We start from the raw sequence: 17,688 nt of genomic DNA, 5'->3' as shown, positions 1-17,688 counted from the left end.
GAGACTCTATTCAGTCAATCAACCAGCCTTCATTAAGCACTTATTATGTGCTAGGCACTATAATAAGGGATACAAAGAGAGGCCAAAAGAGTCCATGCCCTTAAGAACCTCACATTCTAATAGGGTTGTTTTCCCCACACTCTATTTTACTCTTGAGAACCCTTTAAAATCATGTTTCTAATGCACCAAATCCATCCTCCAGCATCCTTTTATTTTCTACTCTTTTAATGTCATTGATTACTATCAAAGGGGATAGCTGAACATGTGGGTATGTGTCTTCAGGGGAGGGTTTAGGGAACTTCTCTCCTGCTTTATTCTCACATATATCAGGTCTGTGGATGTCCATATTGCCTTATATGGGCATGGGGATGAAGGACAGGAAGTGAAAAGGAAGCTAGCTGGAGACTATGCTCATGGAGCTACCATAGAGTTCTTCTAGAAAGTTTCCTTTCTGTCTTATCATTTTAGCTTTTCCCCTGCCCCCAACCAGTCTATAGCCAAGAGTCTGACTAATGGGATAGTGGGCCATAAGCTTCTTCTTCCAAAGTGGTAGCAGGAGACTAGCTTTTTTTCTCCCTCCTTTTTGTGTATGTGCTCCTGAGATAGAGAGGGCAACTTAGACTCATTCAGCCTTGTGGTATGGATCTACTTTGCTTTTTGTTAAACTAAAAGGAAACTTTTTCTGCTCATGATTGCAAAGCCCACTGCATAGTCACTGATGCTATGAGATACAATAGAGAGCATGAATGAGGATTCCTTTTCATGCTCCAGAGATGACCTTGGCATGCAAAGTTTAAGACTATCTTGGCATGTGGCAAGAGGAAAGGAGATTTTTCAAAAACATTCCACCCATGAGAAAACAGTGTATCTTATTGGACTTCTTTATACAGTACTGCAATACAAACATTGAAAGTTCCCCTTTTTTTGTTCATGAAAAACTGAAACCTTTTATTTATTCAAGGGGAACTCTCCAAAAGTGTCCATGTGTGCATTTTCTCCACCACCTCCCCCCACCCCAAGTCCTTTGCCCTGAAAAAGGAATACAAAGGAACTATCCACGTTGTCTTGTTGCTCTCCTAAAAGAAACATAAAAATCTCCAACGGTTAGGGGTAGATGAGCTTAAGGAAACAAATGACAGATTTCAAAAAAATCTACTTTCCTGTTTCAGAGCTCTTTTTTGGCCACTTCTTTTTCCTGTTGTGCAATCAGCCCATGCTCAGCCTACTAGTGCAATCCTGCTTGCTTGATCTGAGGTACCACTGGCCAGAGAATGTATTTGTTGGGGATCTAGGGTTAACTTGAAGTGGGAACCCACTGGGCAGGCACAGGCTGCTATGCTGACTTCTTGTTCAGACCATCACTTAGTTATACTATCAATGGGACAGTGAATGTGAATTTTCAGGGATGATAATAATACTGAGAAAATCAGCTTATTCATGCTGCTGAGCTTCCTTTTAAAGGGTGGTAACAGACCAGCATGAAACAGAAATGGTGGCCACTTCCCTATTTAATTCAGGGCCCCTTCTGAGCTGTCTGGAGCTGTCCATTCCTATCTAAATAATCTATTCAGCTAAGAATAGAGGAACTAATTTAATTTCTACAATGCTGCTGGGATCTGCAGTAAATCATTTTAAAGAAGATACAGTTGTCTGCAGTTGTCTTGCTTGAGCATGAATAAGTATTTGGAAAATGTAATCCCTTGTGGTAGGCCAGCTATACATGTTTTAGGTTTTCAGCTCAGCTGAATGACATTGCTGATTGGAACAACACACCCAGTCCCCAAAAATGTTTGCAATGCCATGCTATGTAAAAACAAGGCTAACTATGGGGAAGTGAGACTTGTCTATATTTATCCTCTTGATTTTGTTTTGGGTGTTTTTTGCCTTCTGGCTCAGACAGTAGGTGTATTTGGTCACCCATTTTCCCATTTTGCTCTAGATCTGAGCCTGGAATGCATCATCTTATGTTTTCATTTCCTGAGTGCTGTTATCTCTGTAAGCAAAAACAGTAGGGGGAAAGGCTTTATTTCTGATTCTAACACTACCCATACATATAGATCAAATGAACACACTTCCTGGAATGCGTGAAATTTGAAATGCTAAAAATGTCTTATCAAAGCACTTTGATGTTCAAGTGGAAAGGAGACAAATCTAGCATCTTTTCCACTCAGGGGTCCTAAGTGATCTGTAAAGAAATAGTCAGAAGTTTCTTATATGGTAAAGGGAAGCATATTCTGAATAAGAATGTAAAGATTATACTTATTGCTATATCAGGGACTATTTGACCTCTTTGTGGGTCATTCAGGCCCATTCTTTTGTCTAAGACAGTGCGTGAATATTGTTTGTGGTGATGGGGAAAAGTTACTGTAATCATGCAGAGTCCCTGGGAGGGAAGTTAATGTGTCCCCATTGTTCCCACGAATCCTAAGACTGATTCCCAGATTGTCTTTGGTCTTAAGAGGAGTTTCCCCCATTCTTGTGCTTAGAAAGTTAGGAATGTTTTGGAGCTTCTAGAGAGGCACTGAAAATTCTTTTGGAGTCATAGTTGGCCTATGTACACATAGAATCTCTTAGTTGGAAGGGACCTCAGAAGCAGAGCCATAACAAGGAATTTTAGCTCCAGGAAAAAATTAGGTTGTGTGTAGGTGCAGAAGATAGCTACATAAGGCAGCCATGGGGAAGAGACAAAGGGTGAAGTGGGGAGAGAAGGGAAAGTACCCATCCTGGTCTTGCATTCTTACCAGGACACTCCTAGAAGCCAATGGGGGTAGGACAGGAGAGAGGCAGGTCCTTCATAGTTCATTTATACTGGGCAAACCAGAGGGAGAGAGCAAAGAAGATAGGTGGTGGTAGGCATGGTTCATGGCAATAAGTTGAGAAGGGAGCAGACCCTTGTCGTAGTGGAAATACAATGCAGTCACACATGACAACACCTCCAATTACTGGAGGAAGAGGTTGGAGGACAGGTACCCAAGGATATAATTTACCCTTTTGGGTATAGTCTTGCAGATAATACCTGGGAGAAAGTGGAGAGGTAGAAGACAAGGAAACTCAGCTTTGGGGTAGGAGACAGATAATTCTTTGTGGTTCAATTACATTGGGAAGCATTAGGGTAAGGTTGAAGGAAAGGGGGTTCTTCTGGGTAACCTCTGAGTAAAAGCATTAGGCAGGAAGTAAGAGGCAGATGGTAGCTTGGTACAGTCATTCTGTGTATTACAAGGAGGAGTCAGGGGCCAAGGCATTGAGAGTGAGGCAAAGAGTCAGGACTGTGCTGGTAGAATATAGGCTCTAGGAGAGGCTTGGGACCCTTTTAAAAAATTGTTAATTGTCAGGAGGGAGCAACTCCTCCTCTACCCCCTCTTCCCCGTCTTCCCCCCCTCCCCCTCCTCTTCCCCCTCCCCCTCCTCTTCCTCCCCCTCCTCCCCTCCCCCTCCTCCTCCTCCTCCTCCTCCCCTCCCCCTCCTCCTCCTCCTCCTCCCCTCCCCCTCCTCCTCCCCTCCCCCTCCTCCTCCTCCTCCTCTTCTTCTTCTTCTTCCTCTTCCTCATCTTCTTCTTCTTCTTCTTCCTCTTCCTCATCTTCTTCTTCTTCTTCTTCTTCTTCTTCTTCTTCTTCTTCTTCCTCTTCTTCCTCCTCCTCCTTTTTTTTTGACTTTCCTAAGGTCACAAAGCTAGTAAATGTGTGAGGTTGGATTTGAATCTTTGTTATACTTCTCCGTAGAGGGGTATTAGAGGTCCAAGAACTGCTAGGGCTCCTTTGCTGATATGGGCAAAGCCCCAGTCAAAACACTCTAGTTTTAGTTTTGCTCAGAGGCTTTTCATGCAACTTGTTGTGGAAAAGGCATTCTCTCTTCAACATCCTTGACAGTGGTCATTCAGCCTGTTGAAGATATCCAGTACTAGGAATTCACTGTCTCTGAGGCAACTCTTTGTGCTTTTGGATAGTTCTTGTTAAGTTTTTCATGATTTCAAATCTAAACTTGCTTCTGCAACTTTTACCCATTACCCCTAGTTCTTCCCTCTGAGACCAAGCAGAATGCCTCTTCTACTTGACAATCCTTCAAATCCTTAAAGTTGACTATCATGTCTCTCCTAAGTCTTTTCTTGTGTAGATTAAACACCCCCACATCTTCCTAATTTAGGAGTCCTTGAATTATTCTGGTCAATTTCCTTTGGAGGAGTTCTTTTTAATACACTTCCTAGACTGGAATAATATTCTATGGGAGTATCATCTCCCTCTGTATTCTATGCTTTTATTAATGTAGTTAAAGCCTGCCTTATCTTTTCTTAAACTTCCATAATAAATATTGACTTTGTCAAGTTAATATTAGGAGAAACCCTGTTTTCTACAGCTAAGGACAGCAAGCAAGCTGTGCCTTGATCTTGACATAACACCGGTCCTTTGCACTCACCCTCTACAGCAAAATCCCAGAATTGTTTCATACCAGTACCAGGTATTGTCTGAGCTCAGACAAGCACCTGCAGCACACACTCATGAAGCCCTGCTATGAATCAAACTTTTCTCATTGTTGCTCTGTTAGCCCTTATTGCCAGGGTTATAGCTCACTGTGTAGCCATTGGGGTGTGTGTGTGTGTGTGTGTGTGTGTGTGTGTGTGTGTGTGTGTGAGATTTCTGACTCATCTGTCTCTTGCCTGCTCTGTTCCACTCTGGTGAGCAACAGGTTGTAGACCAGTTCTGTCCAGTTGACAAGTTGGCAGTTAATCAATAAACATTTGTTAAGTGCCTACTTTGTGCCAGGCACTGAGTTAAACACAGGGCTTACAAACATGCAAAAGAAAGTCCTTGCTTTCAGGGAGCTCACAATCTAATGGACTGTGCAAAGTCCTTTTTATACCCATTGTTATCTAATCTTATATTGATGCGCTTGATGTTTTGAACTCAAGTGTAGGATTTCAGAAATAACCTTATTAAATTTCATCTTATCATATCTGGCCTGAACCCTCTAGTTGAGACCTGTTGAATTCCTGGTCATGCAATCCCCTTGACTTTGTGTCATATGCGTATTTTATTTGATAATTCATAATAATAATTTTATAATAAATACTTGTTGAGTTGATTAGCAAGCCATCCCTATCAGTCATAGGTCCTTTTTGAGTTTGGCAGATCTCTTAGTGTTTTGGAATCTGCTGGCAGGATTCCAGTTATCCCTCGACACAATGATCTTGCTCCTTAGAACTTTTTTGAATTATGGAAGATCTTCCTAGATCTATTTAGAACTCTTTGAGGAAAGGTTGGAGCTAGTGATAGTAATAGTAATAAAAATACTAATAACTGACATTCGTATAGCAAAAAAGTTCTTCCTGTCATTTCGTTTAATTCTTCCAACACTCTTATGAGGTAAAAAGCTGTTATCACTATTTTGCAGATAAGTTGAGGCTTAGAGAGACTTAAGTAACTTGCCAGAGGTCACTTAACTAACTGTTCAATCATTTTTTCAGTCACGTCTAACTCTTTGTGATCCCATTTGGGGTTTTCTTTTCTTTTTAAAGTAATAAACATGCTTATTTATAGTTTGGGGTTCCAATTTTTATCCCTCCTTCCCTCCCTCTCCTCCCTGAGGCAGTAAGCAATCAGATATAGGTTATACATGTACAATTATGTAAAACATTACCATATTGGTCATTTTGTATATGTAAACTTGAATAAAAGAAAAAAATGAAAGAAAGTGAAAAATAGTATTCTTGACAAAGATACCGAAGTGGTTTGTCATTTCCTTCTCCAGTTCGCTTTACAGATAAGGAAACTGAGGCAAACAGGAATAAGTGACTTGTCTAGGCTCACACAGCTAGTGTGTATCTGAGGCCAGATCTGAACTCAGGATGATGAGTCTTTTTGACTCCAGGCCCAGAATTCTATCCTGTTCACCAAGTAGCAGCCCCCAAGTCTAAGTGTCTAAGGAAGGATTTGAATCCTTTCTGAGACCATTCCCTGGAGATTTTTTTTTTGGGGGGGGGGCAATGAAGATTAAGTGACTTGCCCAGGGTCGCACAGCTAGTAAGTGTCAAGTGTCTGAGGCCACATTTGAACTCAGGTCCTCCTAAATCCGGGGCTGGTGCTTTATCCACTAAGCCACCTAGCTGTTCCCTCCCTGGAGATTTTAACCCTTTGATTTCTAGAGCTCTCACCCTGGGTTCCTATTGTCCTATTTCGTAAGTGTTTCATCTGTCCTGCTATTTCAAGTGTGCCCCAGCCAAGCTTGATTTTACTCCCTGCTTCCCAGTCCTCTTTTCACCAACTGCCTTGTGGCCTGGCTGATGCTCCATGATCCTCCCTCTGTCCCCCCAACCTCTATCTCCACTCCCTCCCCGCAGACTTTGAGCTCTTTGAGAGCAGGGTATATTTTTGGCTTTTCTTTGTATCCCCAGGGCTCTAGTTCTACTCCCCATTACCTCTACTTCTTCCCTCTGGGGCCTAGCAGAACTTGTCCAAGCTCTTTTCTACACAGTAGTCCTTGAAATACTTAAAGCTCAAGGTTGTGCTAAGTCTTCTCTTGTCTAGACTAACACAGTGCTTGGGATGCAGTTGGCACCTAACAAATGTGTGTGGACTTGACTTGCACCTCAAGGACAGGGTCTGTCTTTGTTTTTGTTGCATCTCCAAAGCTTATCAGAGTGAATGCCACACACCAAAGGGCTTAGCAAATGGTTTTCATTCATTCATTCCAAAGGCAGTACTCTTTCTTCTATGGTACTGAGTGTTCTCTAGATCATACTTGGACGTGGAGCTATGGGCCTTAACAGAGCTGGCTCAAAAGCTTAATTGTACCTACAATTACTTTTTTAAAAACAATTTTTTTTAGTGAGGCAATTGGGGTTAAGTGACTTGCCCAGGGTCACACAGCTAGTAACTGTTTGTTAAGTGTCTGAGGTCAGATTTGAACTCAGGTACTCCTGACTCCAGGGCCAGTGCTCTATCCACTGCACCACGTAGCTGCCCCTACAATTACTTTTATACTACTCAAATTTTCCTTTGAATTTGGTTGTGGGTCAAGTCTCTGGGCCTTCAAATTATTCTATGGGTGATTGGTATACAGTTATTTTTAAAGTTTAGTCACCCTTAGACTGTGAACTCCTTGATTTCAGGTATTATTTTTTTGTCTTTCTTTTCATCTCCAGTACTTAGCACAGTGTCTGGCACATAACAAGCACTAACAAATGCTTGTTGACTTGATTTGTTGACCAGAGTGTACTGAGGATAGTAGTAGACTCTTCCCCTTCTCTAGTGGTAGTAGAGTTTATTTCATATCCCCTGAGTGATATGGGGGACTTCAATTTTGTCTTCCTCTAGTCCTTATTGTTACTTCAATTCTAAATTATCTTGAATCCTATTTATTCTTTTTTTTTTTTTTGTGAGGCAATTGGGGTTAAGTGATTTGCCCATGGTCACACAGCTAGTAAATGTTAAGTGTCTGAGGTCGAATTTGAACTCAGGTCCTCCTGAATCCAGGGCCTGTTCTCTATCCACTGTGCCACCTAGCTGCCCCTGAATCCTATTTATTATTATAAATTTTTCGTGTTAGGAAATTTTTCTTCATCTTTTAAAGATTTTCATTTAATCAATTCATTTGATTTTTGTAATTGCTGTGGTGTTATAGTTTATAGCATCAAGGGAGAGATACTACTTAGAGATTTCACATAGCTACAATTTTTCCAAAATAAGCACAAAAAATACATAGATGATACATATACATTTCAGGAAATGTAGCTGCCATGGGTCTCATCCTGATCCTGGTACACAGACAACCAGGAGCTGGCTAGTTCTGCCCAGAATTTACTGGAGTAACCTAGGGCTCTCTTGGTTGTATGCCATTTTGCACTAGAAGATAAACAAGTTACTTAGGCAAAGTTTACAAGTATAATAGACTAGGGCAAGAAAATTGGATGTACTTTTGAATATGCCAACAATAAGTTTAACAGATTCTTTGATTAAAAACTACATTTTCCAAGATGCTTGAGATTCCCACAAGACTGCATGCTTTTGGCATTGGGTGATTGAATCACAAAGATGACCATTGTGGAGGAAGAATGATGGTGAAAGAAATTTGTTACCTTGAGGACAAAAGAATGGCCAAGACAGCATGGAGATGACCATGACTGGGGCAACAGACAATGCTTACTGAGAACTACAAGGACACAAAGCCTGAGGGAATGGGTAGAAATAGTTGTGTGTTGTGACTTTTAATGAGTGATGGAAAGGCAAACTCTACTGAAGACTTTTATCTTTCCCTATAGATATTCAAAGCATGAGTCATAGAGGAACTTGTTTTTCACTTCTCAAGGGTGAGAAAAGGGTGATGAGATTGCTTTCACTTGGATGTGTATAAAGTTATTTTCTTGTCAAGTGCTGGAATACACTGTTTATGTTTGGATTCAAAGTTTTCCTAAATCACCCCTGCCTTTTGCCAGGGTCACAGATAGTACCTTGAAAGATGAATATCTAGGGTATTCAATTTTAAACTTAATTTGAAACAAGCCAGATGAAGTGAAATGTCACTGAAACTTCCCCCAAGCAGAATGGCTAAACAAATCATGGTCCATGAATGCAATGAAATATTACTCTGTTGAAATAAAAGAGGAATTTGAAGAATACAGAAAAGAATGGAAAGACTTACATGAACTGATGCAAAGTGAAATAAGAAGGGCCAAGAAAACAATACACAGAATGGTGTAACAATCATGTAAATGGGGGAAAAAAAATCAACCACCACAAAGCAATAAGAAACAAAGGTTGCAAAGTTATAAAGAACAAGCTTGGCCCCCAAAAAGAGATATGAAGATCCCTCTCTGTCTCTCCACCTCCTTATGAGAGATGGGAGGTCTATGTGTATGGAGCATTACATTGGCAGATTTATTATTTATTTTTTGTTTATCTTGATTTTTTTCTTCTTTTTCTTGAAAAAATATTTATCCAAAGGGATGGCTCTGGGGGGAGGGAGGAGGAGTCATTTGGAGGAAACACTAGATATCAATAAAATTTATTTTAAAAAGAAAAGATCCCTAAGACCTGAATCTTAGCCTACATTAATTCTAGGAATTGTGGTAAAATAATGGAATTTGCAGACTGATTGGAGATGGGCCACACCTGTCCTGAGTGACATATGCTCCTGATGTCAGCAGAGGAACCACTCTCCACAGGCAGTTTGAAGGACCTCCCTTTTGGGGGAAGGAGAGTAAATGCCTGCTGAGGCAAGCACGGTCTTTCCCCCCCCCCCCTCTGGTCGGTGAGCTGCCAGGAGCAGACAAGAGAAAGAGAGGTTTTTCCTGGCAGTCTGTCCTGTGGTCCTTGGCTACATAGCTGTTTCCCATTTGAAACTATGAACCCCAGGTGGTGAGCTAATAAAAGGAGCCCAGCTCTTTGAATTAGCTGAGCTGGAAGTGAGTTTGGGAATTGTATAGGCTTTTGTTAGAGTTAGGGGGATTATCCATTTTTCTTTTTCTCTATTCCCTTGTCCTTGACTTTATTAATTTCACCTTTGCTATATATTTTATTCCCATTAATAAAACCTGATTCGTTTGTGGAAAAGAGGCTGTTAAGCTCCTTTCTTATTGGCCTGGGATAAATAACTAAAAAGGCAGTTTGGAGGAGAGGAAATTTTGGACCTAGAGGTCCCTCATTATTTTCTGAACCCCAATATTATGACAAACCACCCAATTAACTCTCCACATATTAAATTTGGTCCCTACAGAAGGCATAGCCAGCCTGTGGCTTAATAGCTATACCTTAAGGTTTCTGTCTGTGGACACCTGCCCTAGGCTTCTGCCCTTGGAACTGAGGGGGGATGGGGTGGATTTTAGCTTACATCATGTCATTCCAAATAATAATTTACCTTAGGGAGATTTTAGCCAGCAATGAAGTAACTCTAGAAATGAGAAATTGTCCATATAATTTTTGAAGCATTGGGGCATACCTGTCACGCAGCCTCCTAACCAAATTACTTATGTGAGAATTTTAAAACCTAGCAACTACAGGACTGGAAAATGAATTGCCCATAGACATTGGAGATTTACATTGAAGCACTGCAGGAAATTTATGTCCTGCTAAAACTCAGTTGAATACAATTATCATCTTATTCCAAACAGACATTGCTGCATGATTTCAAAGATTGGTTTGAGTGATTTTTTTTTTGTTCGTTTACTCTTTCAGCTATCTTATAGGAAGTAGATAAGAAAGTCCATAACCTTCTTTGCATATGGACTTTTTGGTCTGATTTTCTTTGAAAGTACAGTTACATATAATAAACCAAAAATTAATTAATGGAACTTAAAGAAAGGAAAGGGCAATAGGGGCAGCTGGCTGGGGCTTTTATATATGGATTAGGAAGGAGTCATTGGCATTTGAGATTGGTGTCTTCATCTACTGGGGTCAAGGAAAGAAGTTAGGAAAATGGCGGTATGCTAATGTTGTGACCTCAATACTTTTGTTTCAGTGGAGCAGGATTAGCATTGTATGTGATCCTTTCCTTAAATCATCATTGCTCAGTGTCTCGAATCCTCTATTATAGTAAATAAGTTGCCAAACGAGCCAGACCTTGCTTCCAATATTGACTACAGAATACCCCAGAAAAAAATTGAAGATAGATGAAAGTGGTGAAGTGTTTCCTGGTGATGACAAGTTCCAGTCAATATAGTTTTCTGGTAGGCCTAGAACATTTAAAAAGTAATTATTACAACAGATGAATTCTTGACTCAGAGCTACCCTTTTGTGGTGAAATCCCATACAAGAGGGAAATGGTCATTAATATTCAAGGAAAGTCTTACTGTAGAAATATAATAGAATCATTCCCCTGGAAAGTGCTAAGTATAATTGACTTTATAATAACTATAAGAAGAATTCATCTCAAGTGATTTCTTTTTATCCTAAGGCATATTCTGATTTTGAGTTAAGAATATATATTTCAACATAATGGAATGGAGAGTGCTTGAACTTTGAACCACAGTACCTGAGTTCAAATCTGACCTTTGATGCTTATTAGCTGTATGCACTTGGGCAAATCACTTCAACTCTTTTAGGCCTCAGTTTCCTCATTTATAAAATGAAACCTTTGGACTAGGCCTCTTTTAGATCCTTTTGAATAAATGGCACCAGTTAAATGAATGATGTAGAAAGATAGCAAAGTATCAATTAAAATTTAGGGAAAATTGGCCACAATGAAAGCTGGAATAACCAGTTTATCTCTGAGACTTCTGGGCATAGAGTACTCTCATGAATCACAGAAGTTGTTATGAGGCAAAACATAAAAATTCAAAAGCCTGCTCTATATTTATTTAAAAGAGGCATTTAAATGTATCATTTTATTTTATTTTGCATCCATGAGAGGGATAGTTTGATATGGCCTTATTTACATGTTTGTTTTGCTGAAAATATTTCCATTTATGTCTGAATTGTAATTTTTCTAAATGGTCTATTACTGATGTTAGCGGTCTAAACAATGATAATATTCTGGCTGCGTAGTTGTGTTCTAAAGGTAAGCATGGTATTATGAATGGGAGCAGTTGCTGATCTCAGTCTTCTATTGGCTTAAAGGTTTGTTGAGGAAGGCAGAGAACATGTTGTATTTTTCTTTGTATCTCACCCAGTGCTTAATGGGGTACACTTCACAACAGGTGCTTAATAAATGCTTCTTGAATGAAAGAATTAAAGAGGAAAGTGTAGACCCTTTAGGCTCAGCAGCCATGTGTGATGGGTCACATACATACACAAATCTTTTGGTCACTGCATATTTCGTGACAGACTTTCTTTTTAGTTTCTATTCTCTCACATCTCTCTCTCTCCATATATATATATATATATATATATATATATATATATATATATATATATATATATATATATATATATATATATATATATACACACACACACACATACATATATATCTATACATATACACATGTGTATGCACACATACATATGTTTTCACTTTATTTAGTTAAATCATTAACCTAAGAAGCATAAAAATATTAATGATGAAGAAATGCTTGAAACAGCATTCATTTTTCTATCATACAGAGTCAGTTTCTTCTTTTCAAATTGGGCAGGTCTACTCACTGCCCCCTAAAATGCTCTGCTTAGTTTCTCCTTCCTCTTCTACCTTGCATCTAAGTACTTTGTATTTTTTGTGTTTATTCTCTTTACATGTATTCTCTATCTACATATCTTGCTGTCTCTCCATTTAGAAAGCAAATTCTTTGAGAACAGAGATGATTTCATTCCTATTCTTGGTATCCTCACTACCCAGTATAACGCCTGGAACATAGTAGATACATAATAAATGTCCATTGACATATCCTTCACGCTTCAATTTAAGACTCATTTCCTCCATCAAGATTTTATGGATTATTTCAGCTCATCCCAATTTCTCCCTTTGCTCCACACTTAGAGTTAATACCACATTGTTTGGCAATTCATTGCTTGCATAATTTTTCTTTGGTTACTTTCATTTTGTTTTGGTAGTTAGATTTCAAGCTCCTTGAGGATAGGATACTCATACTTCATTTTTAGGGATAGCTAGGTGGAACAGTAAAGTACTGGGCCTTGGAATTAGGAAGTTCAAATCTAGTCTCAGACGATTACTAGCTGTGTGACCTTGGGAAATTCACTTAACCTCTATTTGCCTCAGTTTCCTCATCTGTAAAATGGGGATAATAATAGCACCTCCCTCCCAAGGTTGTTGTGAGGATCAAATGAAATAATAATCGTAAAGCAGTTAGCACAGTATCTGGCACAAAGTAAGTACCAGTAATTAGCTATTCTTATTCTTATCAGCAGTATCCCTCATAAAACCAAATATAATGCTAGGCATATAATAAGTGTTCAAAAATATTTGTTCATTGATTGAACAATTCTTTTCTTTAAAATCAGAAAAGCAGGATGATTTTGACTCCTCCATCATTCCATTTTTAATACTGTGTCTTTGAGGAGGATTATTCTTAAATGCTCTTATAATTTCTTCCCATGTTTTACTTCTCTGTTAATGCCAGGAAGTGCAGGTAGCATAAATTGGGCATACTTAGACAAATGGTGAGAAATGTTGGCAGCAGTAATGGAAATTTATCTGAAAGTCGAAAGTACAGCAGGGACAGAAAATTAGAAAGGAATTTCATAAAGTCAGTTGCGATTTTAAGAGCTAGGATAAAAAACAGTATCATAAAACTTAAGCTAATCTATCCACCCATTGGCAAGGCAAATAATCACTGTAAAGATATACAGATTATTTCAGAGCTGTAGAAAGTGGCGGGGAGAAGGAGGGAGGGAAAGAGAGAGAGGAAGGGAGGGAGGGAGAGAGAGAGAGAAGAAGGGAGGGAGGGAGAGAGAGAGAGAGAGAAAGAGAGAGAGAGAGAGGAAGGGAGGGAGGGAGAGAGAGAGAGAGAGAATCCTTCTGTCCCTTTTGGTTTTTCTGCTTTTTTAAAGGCAAGACAAGCAGAAAACCTGTACATCGATTGGGCTGTAGTGGCTAAGGAGAAAGAGGAAGACTCAGAAGAGAATGCTGAGACTAGGATGACCTTTGGGTTCTCTTCTCCTTTTTAGCTGCTTTTATTTGCTATTCAGAAAGAGAACTTTTCATGTGGTCTGTGCCCAAACCCAGAGTAGTATTATTTTGTTCAGTGTTTTCCTTTCTGTTTTTGAATATCTGTCTTGGACAGATGTTATCCTGTGGAAAACACAATACAACACAAGGTCAAAAATGTCTAGGAGTAAAATTTTCCTCCCTAAGTGAGGCTTCTTATGGAATGGGGTGAGAGAAGAATTTTCATCTGATTACTTGATTAACTGTATCTACAAAGAAGCATTTACATATATACATACGAACATACACAGCAAACCCCATTGTGCTGGGGTGTTGTGGGTACTCTATTCAGTATAGCCAGTGCGTGGTGTTTGTAAAGGCATACATTGTTGTATAGTTGGGAATGTTTTTTTGTTTGTTTTTTACTTATTTATTTATCTATTAATCAATCAATCAATTTATTTATTTGATTATTTACTTATTTATTTTGGGGGGGTGTTTTTAAAATAATTTTCTAGAGTTTACTAGATAGCTGGCTGGTCTTGGATCCAGGAAAACCTGCACAAAAGTCTCATCTCTAAGCACATAAATGATTATGTAATCCTGGGAAAATATGCATAGCAGAGAAAGTATGGACTTGTAGTGACAGCATTTCCTTCCCTGGGAGTTTCCTAAAGCAGTGGAGTCACAGTCCTAGTCCCTACCTCCATTTGTATTGTTGTGTATTTTCAGCTACATTGATCACATCTTCCCATTAGATAGTAAGTTACTTATTGGTAGAGACAGTATTCACTATATCCAATGTGACATGCTATAATGGCTGCTCAAATAATGTTGATGATAAATGACATTAATGTTTTTTTCTAATCTTTAGGTAGAAATGGCATATACTTGAGGCAGTTGCTGATGGAGTTTTACTGCATCATTCATTTATTAATTGATTTAATTTATTCACTCATTCTTTTATTAACTTTTTTTGAGTGTTTACTGTTTGCATAGCATTATGTGGGGTAGGGATATTCAAAGGAAGTAGATTTTTGTTGGGTCTATCATATACCAACAATAAGGGGAACAGGGTGCAAGCCTAGCTTTATTTCTCACTGAAAAACTATGTTCATAGATTTCAATTTTCTTTTTTGTCACATAACCTTGAGAGTTATTTTTTGAAATTTTGGCTCTGACTATTTAACCACATTTACCCGGGTTTCCCTCCGATGTCTCATACAGTGAATTCCATGGGTTCTTTCTTTCTGGATTTTGAAAACTACTTCCTTACATCTATGTTGCCTTTTGCCAACTTTCCATTTCCAGGGCTCCTTTGTTCTTGCTGACTCAAACCAATCCTTTCCAGGAATGGTGAAGCATATTAATTGCAAAACAACACTGGAAAATAGTGTGACATGCACAAGAAGATTTCTATTTTGCATGAAAATCCTTGCTCCAAATTTCTTTTCTCCTCATTGAAAAAAGAGGAAAAGGAGGATTATATTCTCAGTTACGTATACATACACACATACACATATATATGTACATGTATATACACATGTGTATATGCAAATGTCTATGTGTGTTATATATGTATATATCTAGCTATCATCTATTTATCTATCTATCTAATTGGTGGATATATGTGGCACAGTGGACAGAGTGCTGGGCCTGGAGTCAGGAATACTCATCTTCCCAAGTTCAAATCTGGCCTCAGATGTTTACTTAGCTGTGTGTCCCTAGGAAAGTCACTTAACTCTGCCTCAATTTCTTCATCTGTAAATGAGCTAGAGAAAAAAATAGCAAACCACTCCAGTGTCTTTGCCAATAAAACCCCAAATGGGGTCACAAAGAGTTGGAAATGACTGAAAATAACTGAACACACATACACATATAAACTTATTTTTTTTTTTTTGGTATGGAATGAGGATTCCATACCATTCACTTGCCACTGTCCTGATGCTGGTTGTCTTAAATTGCTGCTTCAGGATAACTGGGGCACTGAGAATTTAATGTCACAGGGTTACATAGAGCAAAGAAAGGCCCTGAGCTCAGGTCTTCCCTGCTTCCAAGGGCAGCTTTCTATCTCCTTGCCATATTGCCTTTAAAAAAAACAAACTATATTATTATATCCCTAACATTGGATATATTTCTCTGAAAACCAAGTTTAACATCTCATTTCAATTCATCATGGCAGAGTGGCTAGAGAACCAGTTACCAAGCTAGGGAGACCTGAGCTCAAGTGCTACCTTTAACCCCTTCCGGTGTGTGACCCTGGGCAGGTCACTGAACACAGAGTCATGCTAAGCAACTTATAGACTCTAAATTATAGAGGACATATCATATCAATGGTCCAGTACTTATCCCTTTAAAATATAGAGAGTGTCTAGAGAAGGGTTATCAGAAAAGCGAGGATTTCAGAGATTGTTGTACAAAAAATGTTTAAAGGAACAAGTTCAGTTTAAGGCTAACTTGAAGAAGATAAGCCTTAGGGAAGATGTGATTTCAGTCTTTAAATATCCAAAGTACTGTCATGTAGAAGAGAGAATATACTTTTTTCAGGGCTACTCTAAAGAAGATAAGCATAGTGAATGGAAAGAAATTATAGTGAGGCACATTTCATTTCAGTATAAAGAACTTTCTAATGATGAGAGCTGTACAAAAGTTTGAACAGGTTGTCTTGTGAAATGGTGATCTCCCTGTCACAGAAAGTTTCCAAGCAGAGGTTAAACTCATCAGAGATACTATAAAAGGAACATATACAGTTGGTAGGAGGGTGAGATTGCTTGACGTCTATTAGCATAGTGTCAAAGGCAATAGGCATGTTCCAGGGACAGGAAGACAACGACTTTGACCAATAGCCAAAAGAATACATCAAATTTCCGTCTTGCTAAAGATGACAATCTATAAAAAGTGAAGCTAGTAAATAGAACGAACTAGGTTTTAGGGAACCCTACCATGAAGCCTGTTAAGGGGGAAGAGACAGAACAGGAAGGCACTGACAATATTGTTGGTCAACAAATGTGAGAATTTGTGAATTGGTATTACTTTAGAAATTTGACATTCATTTATTTGGAAAGATTTTGCTAATGTTCTTCGTTGGAGAGGAATAAGAGTTGGTGGATGGTGGTAGGTGTGTAGGACCATAAAAAAAAAAAAGTCTGAAATCTCTTTGGACCATCCTGAGGTGGCTCTTAGAATATCTTAAAGAATGACACTACCTTTATGCATGCACAGCCTATTAGTACTAGATGAACCATTCTCACTGAATTTTCAATGAAATATATGAACAACTATTCTTGTAACAGTTCTAATGTAGCTAGCTAGCAGGACAAATGAAAAGTCACAAGGCTGGGGATGGGGGGCTTTGTAGGGGAGGGGCTGTGTGTGAGAAAAAATAGTACAAGAAATACATATTGTGTTGAATTGAGCAGAAAGAAACAATTAGGGAGAACATAAAAGGGGAAAGAAAGATGATATGGATGCAAACAGATGACATAATGGGAGACACAGAATTAGAGAAACACAATCATCTGCAGGAGATAAAGAGGAAGATGAGAAATGGAAATAGGTATAATCTCGTTTAGCTTAAAATATAGCTAAGACCCAGCTGCTTGTCTCTCTCTTCCTCAATTTTTCCCTCTGTAAAGTGAGAATCAAACCACAATGCTGTATGATATTTTCAATGATGCAAAGTCGCTAGGATGCTGGAATTTCTGCTTGTTGCCCCTTCTCCAGGAGCCAAATGAAAAAAACCATCAACAAACCAGGTTGATCAACAATAGTTTCAATAATCTTTGAGAGATTTACATTTTTTTTAAAGCAAAGTTAGTTTGTGAACTTCTCAGAGGACAATAAACCTGGAGAAAAAGATTACTTTTTCTCCCAAGCTTCATATAGATTGAATGTAAAACCTTCAGAAGTTCGTGAGAAAACATTGGGAATTGAATAAAAGATAATATTGAATTTGAAATGTATGTCGTTCTAAAAGAAAATAAAGGAGTCATTTGTAAAGAGTTTTTCTTTTCTCTGATCATTCTGGTGATTTCACTGGAGTCCTAAGCCTCCAGGTAAGGATCTAAATTTACCAATGATATTTGGCTCTGAATATGCAATTTAGGGAGTTGCCAGATTCACTGGGGCTTGCCTGGGATCACACAGTATGTTCATGTTGGAG

This window comes from Dromiciops gliroides, chromosome 3 (genome assembly GCF_019393635.1).
Source record: "Dromiciops gliroides isolate mDroGli1 chromosome 3, mDroGli1.pri, whole genome shotgun sequence".
NCBI classification, from domain to species: domain Eukaryota; kingdom Metazoa; phylum Chordata; class Mammalia; order Microbiotheria; family Microbiotheriidae; genus Dromiciops; species Dromiciops gliroides.
The sequence above is the reverse complement of the archived record's forward strand: the minus strand, read 5'-3'. Positions refer to the sequence as shown.